The following is a 7,647-nucleotide window of genomic DNA, read 5'->3' as shown; positions in this document are numbered from 1 at the left end:
CAGCAATTTTACCGGGCCGCTCGGTTCGATTCTCACCGAGGGCGCGAGGCCGGGTACAGCACAGCCCTGCGGGGCCCTGCGGGAGCGGCCGGGCCCGCGGCAGCGCGGGGTTCGGCGCGGCCGCTGCTGCCACCTGGCGGGGACGGGCAGGCTCGGGCAGGCCGCCGCGGAGGCCTCGGCCCGGAGCCGGTGCTGCGCTCGCGGAGGAACGGGCCCACCGATCGGGGCGCGGCTGCTCGCTGTGCCGGCGCCGTGGGCCGTGCCCGGAGAGGAGGTCCCGCGTCGGGAATGCCCCGCACCCGCCGCTCCCCGCACCGCCAGGCCGCGCCCCGCGGGGAGGCAGGCCGGGCTGAGCGCCTCGCTGTGGTCGTCCTTGTTAACCCCCGCGGATGGAGGCGTTGTAGCGGCCTCTCCCAGCGATATACCGCCTCTTGGGAAGGAATGTTTTCTGGATATCCAACGTAACTGTTCCAAGCTGCAGGATAGGGCCTTTGTCTCTAGTTATATGCCCCATTCAGGGAGGAGAGTTTCTTTGTTGTCTTTGTGTGTGGCCTCCGAGTGGTTTTAGACCACCATTAATTCAGCCCTCAGCCTCCCCTTTGCCAGACTAGATGAAATAACATTCCTTCAAACATCCTGCTAGCCCCTGTGCCCCTGAGCCAGCCCACTTGAATGTGTGATGCCTTATGTGTGATGCCGTTTCATTATGGGACAGAGCGAGCACTGACAGCAGCCAGTGGCTCAGGTAAGCTGGGGTGAGGTCTGTACCCCACCACTTCTATAAAGAGCAGAGATTCCTACTGAAGCCTTTATTTGGCAGAATTGGCCCGGCAGCCTTTCCAGGTGATGAATTTAGGATGAGGAAACAGAAATTGTTGTCCTTGGCTTTGCAGGGTTAATCTCAGCGCAGACACGTGTGCTGCTGTCTGTGTCCTCAGCGTCAGCCGGGAGGTGCACAGCAAAGAGCTGACGAGGGAGCTGCAGACCGGGAAAGACCTGTGACGATCACTCCATGGATACGCTGCAGAGAGTTGTGGAGTGCCTGTGGAGGGAGGGTCCTGTGTGCGCATGTACGTGCCCATGGATCACACGAGCGAGATGCAGCAGATGAGCTCCCTTACTCTATTTGTAACCTCCCACCACTCTTGAACAGACTTGGCAAGGAGGGGAGGGAGATGAAAACTGAGCTGAAAATTGAAACAAGGCTCAGATGCTTGTAGGGATTTAGAAGCCTGATTCAACCCATCACTCCCAAGGGAAGCAGGAGCACATGTGCCTCCTGATCCCTGTGTTTTGCTGTCAAGCTCAGCACAGATCCGCCTTGGCACAAAGTCATTTGCATTAACTCATTGGGAAAAGGAGACGTAAGAACACAGTTAAACCACAAAGTATGGGATTACAGTCTGATATGAAGAAAGAAAAGAAAGATAGAGGGGAAGGAAAAACAACTCAGTTGTTATTTTTTAATTTATATCCTTTGAACTGGCTGCAGGAGTGCTTGGTGAGGACAGTGGCTGTGTCATACCCCTGTGGTAGGCTCCAGCCTCTCTTGATGAGCATCACAGAAGGGAGGTATTGCATTCAAGACCTTGCTACCAAACACCTATTGCTGCCAGAGAGCTGATCCCAGGGGACACATGTGGGTACATGATGAGAAACCAGTGTGCAGGAACCCTGGGCTCCACTGGAACCTGTCAAGCAGCAGTGCAGCCAGCAGTTCATAGGGACCAAGGGATGTGCGACCGTTTGGAGTCATCCCCTGGCATGAGTAAAAATCCCAAGGTGATCCTTAGTGACAAAGCAGACTAAAAGAGAGTCATGCAAGGGCAACAGATAATTAAGCCAGGGCAAATGTTTGCAGCAGCTGTCTTGGGACAGAGCCTTCATGCCACACCCATTTCCCTGACTTGGCGTCAGCCAAATGCTGCACAGGCTCTTCCCTCTGTGCGGTCGCAGCCCGTGTCCCATCCTGGCCTGTGGTTTTCTTGTTTTGATTCAGCACTCACTGCCGTGAGTATTGTTCTCAAAGGTACAGGATCTTCCTAGGAGAATGCATGCCGATGGGGAGTCACAATGGGAACACGCAGGTCCCATCTCCAGAGCCACCTGCTCCTTATGTGCAGCATGTGCACAGCACAGCCCTCTCCTAATCCCAGCCCTTCATGGCCCCCAGCCCTCCTTTCAAAGGGCAAGATGAGTACTAAGTCTCCACCACCACTTTGGTCCTTCTGGCTTTCTGCCAAAACTGCTAATTAAAAAGCCAGCGTCATCAGTGATTTTTCTGATGTGAAAACTTTTCCATAAGGAACTGGTCCCAAATCCACCAACTCATTTCACATTTATTTTAAATCTGAGCTTTAACATCATGTAATTTCCTCCAGGGCTTGATTATCTTCTCAGTAAAAACACTGTTGTTCTGGTTTGTGAGACCTATATTTAATCTTGCCGTAAGGCCTCTGTACCTCCCAGTACAGAGTTTAGTTGCTGCCACAACTCCTGGCTTTGCCTTCTTATTTATGTGAATCCATTAAACAAGGCATCAATTCTGCAATATTGAGGGTGTTCTCCAGCCATGAGGTGCCTATAAGCATTAACTTCTTGTTGCAGAAATGGTCTCCTGAACCTCAGAAGTCATCCAGAAATGGTAGCAGACAATGTATAAACAGGGAATCGGAGGCACAGCCAGACAGGATCCTTCTCTGTCTCTCTTATTCTGGTGGCACCTCAAGTCTTTCTCTGTATTTCCCCTACATGTAACAAGGTATCTACAATTCGGTGTATTTTTACATTGAAATACACATAACAGGCAAAAGTGGGAGGGGGAAACCTTTTTGCTGAACCTGCTTACAGCCCTCTGCTCTCAGCCAGAGGCTCTGAGCTGCCCAGTTCACCTCTCTGACATGTGCATTTTGCAATGCAGAAAGCTCTTGTTTGAATGCAAATGCTTCCACCAGCCTTCCAGTGGAGGGAATAACATACATGCCTCAGTTTCCAACTCCATCACGTCATGGCCATGCTTTAACTGCTGCATTTTTAATGATGATTTGGAGATTTTTCTCTTAATTGTTTGTCTTCATAATAATTCTTTATGTTTCTTTCAAATACAGGCTGACCTGCCCAGAAGATGCATGTAGGAACACATAACTGGTATGGACTTTAAGAAGTGTTATTTTCAATTCTTCAGTTCAACTTCGACGATGAATTTTCTAAAAGCTTCTGGAACTAAAGACAGGCAAGGGCTCAATGAGGTATTGGTATCTCTTACCAATAAGGTCTCTCAGGCCAAAGGATCCATGACACAGCTTGGTTTTGCCACAGGTCTCAGGAACTCAGAGATGCGCAGACATACCTTATGCACTGGCCTAACTGCGAAAGTCATTTAATACAGAGAGGAGTGTTAGGAGGGTCTGCAAAGAAAAGGAAAGTGAGAATTGTCAGGGCAGCTGGAGAGAGGTCCAGTCCTGGGGAGTTTCTGGGATGGAGCGGGCTCTTGCACAGAGCCTTGTGGCTAATGGCCTGGAGACTGGGGGCTGCAGAAACAGCTAAAAAATGCACCGCAGTGTGGGGAGAAGTGCTGTGGCAGTGACTTCTCTGTGGCAGGCTCCCCTCTGCCCTGAGGGGTGTGAAACCCTTCAATGCTGGGCTGCTGCTAAATGCCTTGGGTTCAGATGTATGCATCTAACACACAAAGGCATTTGAAAGGCACTGTGTGCCAAGGCCACATGGACAATGATCAGAATGACTGGCGTGCAAAATTTGGGTACCAAGGCATGGACCAAATCATCTGATTGGGAAGTCTAGGAGGAAAAAGAATGGCTAAACTTTATATTTTATTTCCATTCATCATTCCTGCTTGTGTGGGTGGACAAGGAGAGAATGAGTTTCCTGGGGAGGGCAGCAAATAAAAGACGCACACATTTCCTTGAAAGATGTGTGGCTTTTTTCTTCTTTGCTCCTAGGTCAATATGCCATAAAGGGGCTGGAGGTAACCCTGATAGCTTCTCTATCATGTGCAAGAAACTGGCTAGCTCTTCACTTTTGTAGGGTCTTTTTCCCTTTGATTGCTAGCTATGTGCCAAGAGAGACGTGTTTCCAGGATGAAATTCATCACTGCCCCAGGATGAATAGGCCAAATTCTTGCAAATTAGAGCTTGAGGTGGGAAAAAGATGTGTGTGCTGGACTTGGTGTTCAGGCATGTTTCCAAGCCTTTGTAAAACACCTGACTGTTGCAGGGAAGGAACCGTCCCCTTAAGGGGCTGGGGTGTGGGTGGTTGTCTCCAGAGCCTGATGCCTTCACACAGTCAGGGCTATAGGGTCCATACAGGGGACTTAGACAGACCTCATGCTGGGGGGGCTGGGGAGATGGAGGGACATGCTTACAATGCACGTGTGCTTCTGAGGCTTGCCTGAAGCAGGGAAGAACTGAGCTCAGCCCTGTGCTGGCCAACACCAGCTCACACAGAGGACCTCAGGGTGGAAGAGCCTTGCAGGGTCTGTTCCTCATTCCACCAAAAGCCCCCTGTCTTTGACAGGATTTACCCACACTGGATCTGCTGGAACAATTAACAATTAATTAATGTGTAAGATGCTGAGGATTTGCAACCCGCCTGCCTATGCTGTTGGGGTCAACATCTGGCAGAAGAGCTGCAAGGATCCCTGAGACAGGGAAGGATTTTGCCTTTGGGACACTGTGTTCTGTGGCATCTGTTGCTGAGCTTTGTGCCAGAAGCTCCTTTTGCCGAGGGAGATAGAGACAAGGGAAGTGCTTTGCTCTGCAGACATCCCTGGGAAACACAGGGCTTGGGACCCTCCAGGTGGGGTGGAACCTGGGCTGAGCTCAGGTGCTCCCTCTGTCTTTTAGGGTAGCAGACACAATGGGGGTTTTGCAGCAGCAAGGTAGGGGATAGATGGGCTTTGATGAAATTAAAGCAGCTGGGGGATGAAACAGTTGTTTTCTGAAATAGTGGATCTTCATGGGGGATCCCAGTCTGTGCCTGAATGCAGAATGAACTGATTTTTCTGGCTGACAAAGGGAAAATACGAAAGATGAAGAAACAAAAAACCCAGAAGGGAAGGGGTTTGGATGAGACAGAGACACAAACTTTCAAGAGCAGTTGCACTGAAGTGGTGCAGAAAGATCTGGGCCCTGGCTGATGACACAGACACAGAACCTCTCTACTGAAAGGGGCAGTGGATTTTCCAGTAGAGAGAAGCAGCTGGGAAGTATTTTTATATTTGCCACAATTTTGACCATAAGCAGAGTGAAAATCCGAAAAAAAAATGTGCTAGTCTTAAGACTAAGCAGAGATTATGACAGCTAACAACTGTGGTGATGAAGCTGGATAAATCTGCCTCTGAGACAAAATGAGGAGCAGAAGAGGCCACAGAGATGTGACAGCTGGTGATGCAGACAGAGAAAAACAGGGATGGGAATATTATTTACGCTTCATCCTGTTAGAACCACAGTTGAGACTGGTTTGGTGTCTACACCCAGGGCCATGCCTTATTCATGTCATAAGTCAAAATGCCTGAGGATCTATAGAAGAGAATGTTTTTCCAGAAGAAGCAAAAAAAGAATTTAATCCTAAATTGTTTCTCAAATGATAACAGAATGGCAAGTATCTCTGGAGACAGAGGCTGGTTGTCTTCACAAAAAAAAACAGGAAAAATACTGCTGAAAGGATGTGTGTACAGTGCCTTTTTGTAAAGCCATGTGTCCCAAGCCCCAAAGCATCCCGGATGCAGAAAAACCTCACTCTTAAAAACTGCCCAAGAGGCTTCACAGGTCTCTTGTGCTGAATTTCCTTCAGCTGTAGAACCACTGCGGTCCCACTGGAATTTCAGCCAGTGAAGAGGAAGGAGACGAGGCTCAAATGCCTGGGCATTCAACCATCTCTTCCATGAAGTGCAGGGCAGAGTGGGTTCCGGATCAAATTATCGCACCTGATATTGCCTTCTCCCACAGGCAGGGGCTGTGCTGCTATCTGGACAAAACACTGGGGTTTGGGGCATTTCCACAGAGATGTGTGTCAAAAGCAGAGAGGAGCCAAGTGACTTCCCTGCCTCCTGAAGCATCCTGTCCTCCCTGCCATGAGAAACAATTCTGCCCTCCTCTCCCTCCACCTATATTTTCCAGTCATGCACGGTCACTCACTGGCCATGTCCCAGGGTGGTACCTCCCTGGCCCTGCAGCTTTGAGCTGTCCATGTGTCCAAAACACACACAAGGAATGCTCCCCAAGCCCTGCTGTGCCCTGTGCCTGAGCGCAGCATCCCCGCTTCCTTTCCATTTTTTTTCCTGATTCTGGCTGCATTGTTAAATGGAGAGCAAATCCCGTTCCTGCCATCTGCTCCCCCGCTCTCCCTGCTGGCTCCAAGGCCTGCCTCACCATTCTGGGGGTTTCCCTGAGGTGGTAAAGCCACTGGGGTGGGGGCTGTCCCTTTCCCTTGGTCACCGTTGCGGCGTGGGCATGGCTGTACGTTCTTGCACAGGGCTGAACGCTGCCTCTGAGCCACCTCCAGCATAGTGGCACCATGGCGGCTCTCGCTCAGCACAGAATCCAGTGTGACAACAAATATGAAATCTTCTGCGGCTAATTAATTATCTCAGATCCCTTCCACATTACAAGAGGTAGGCAGCAAGGCTTTGGGACTGCAGATACTTTAGGATCAGCTTTGAAAATAAACCCAAATAAGCCACTTTTTGAGATTAAACTGACTCCTCCTGGAAACCACTGCAGGGGAAGAGCACTTGTTTATTAAAAAAAGACAGCGGGGGATCAGGGCATGAAAGGAGGCTTTGTCTCCTCGGCTATTACCTTACTCCATTTGACAGTATTTTAATGCCTTTTTTTCCAGGTGTGAAGGGAACCTCAGGCACAGATCCCCCACCTTCAAAAGCATCAGGCACGGAGGGCTCTGCGCATCAGGGAAGCCCATGCCAGCTGCAGCAGCCCCCAGATGAGTGCATCTTTGGCGACACTGGGCCGGGGGGCTGCGAATGCCCGGGGGCTCGGGTGGGGCTCACTCCACGTGAGATCGAACTGTGTCCCCGGGGATCCCCCGGCCCTGCAGGAGCAGAGAGAGGGCTACAGAGGAGGGATCCCCTCTTCTGCAGAGGGCATCCCCGGGGGACTCTGTGGCATCTCCTCCCCGAGGGCAGGGAATCGAGGTGGGGTCCCGCCACCTGGCGCCCCCTGAGCTGCGGTGCTCACCAGCGAGCGGGGAGCGGCCGTGAGAGCATCCCGGAGGAGGGTGCAGAATGCGGGAGCAGCCGGGGCGGGGAACTGCAGGGGCATCCCGGGGAGGGGTAGGGGGGAGCCGTAAGGACATCCAGAAGGAGAAGGGGGCGAGGGCCGGGAGCGGGAGCATACCGTGGGGGTGGGTTCCGGCTGCGGGAGCGTTCAGGAGGGGCGGCAGGGGCCTCTCGCGCTGAGGATCGCCGCACGCGAGGCGATTCAGCCGCCGGAGCATCGCGGTGGAAACCGCATCCCGAAGGGCGGGGGGCTCCGGGAGCATCCCGGGGGTAGGAGGGGTTACCTCTGCAGCATCCCGCGAGGGCTCCCCACCTCCCTCGCTCGGAGCGGGGCCGGCCGCCTCCCCCTCGTCCTTCCCGGCCGGCGGCGGCGGGCGCACGGCGGGGTCGCG

At 52.2% G+C, this 7,647-nt stretch overlaps 1 long non-coding RNA gene across 3 annotated transcripts; it reads left to right on the top strand.

The window, feature by feature from the left end:
• Positions 204-7,343, top strand: LOC110405554. Of its 3 annotated transcripts, XR_002442942.1 has the most exons (4): positions 204-745; positions 894-2,761; positions 3,108-3,147; positions 6,859-7,343. It is a non-coding gene; the product is annotated as an uncharacterized LOC110405554 (long non-coding RNA). The 3 variants fall into 3 exon arrangements; XR_002442940.1 differs by having other exon boundaries at positions 894-3,147; XR_002442941.1 differs by lacking the exon at positions 6,859-7,343 and having other exon boundaries at positions 3,108-3,237.

The sequence above is a fragment of the Numida meleagris genome, chromosome 12 (genome assembly GCF_002078875.1).
Source record: "Numida meleagris isolate 19003 breed g44 Domestic line chromosome 12, NumMel1.0, whole genome shotgun sequence".
Taxonomy (NCBI): domain Eukaryota; kingdom Metazoa; phylum Chordata; class Aves; order Galliformes; family Numididae; genus Numida; species Numida meleagris.
Note: the sequence above shows the minus strand (reverse complement) of the source record. Positions and strands in the feature narration are given on the sequence as shown.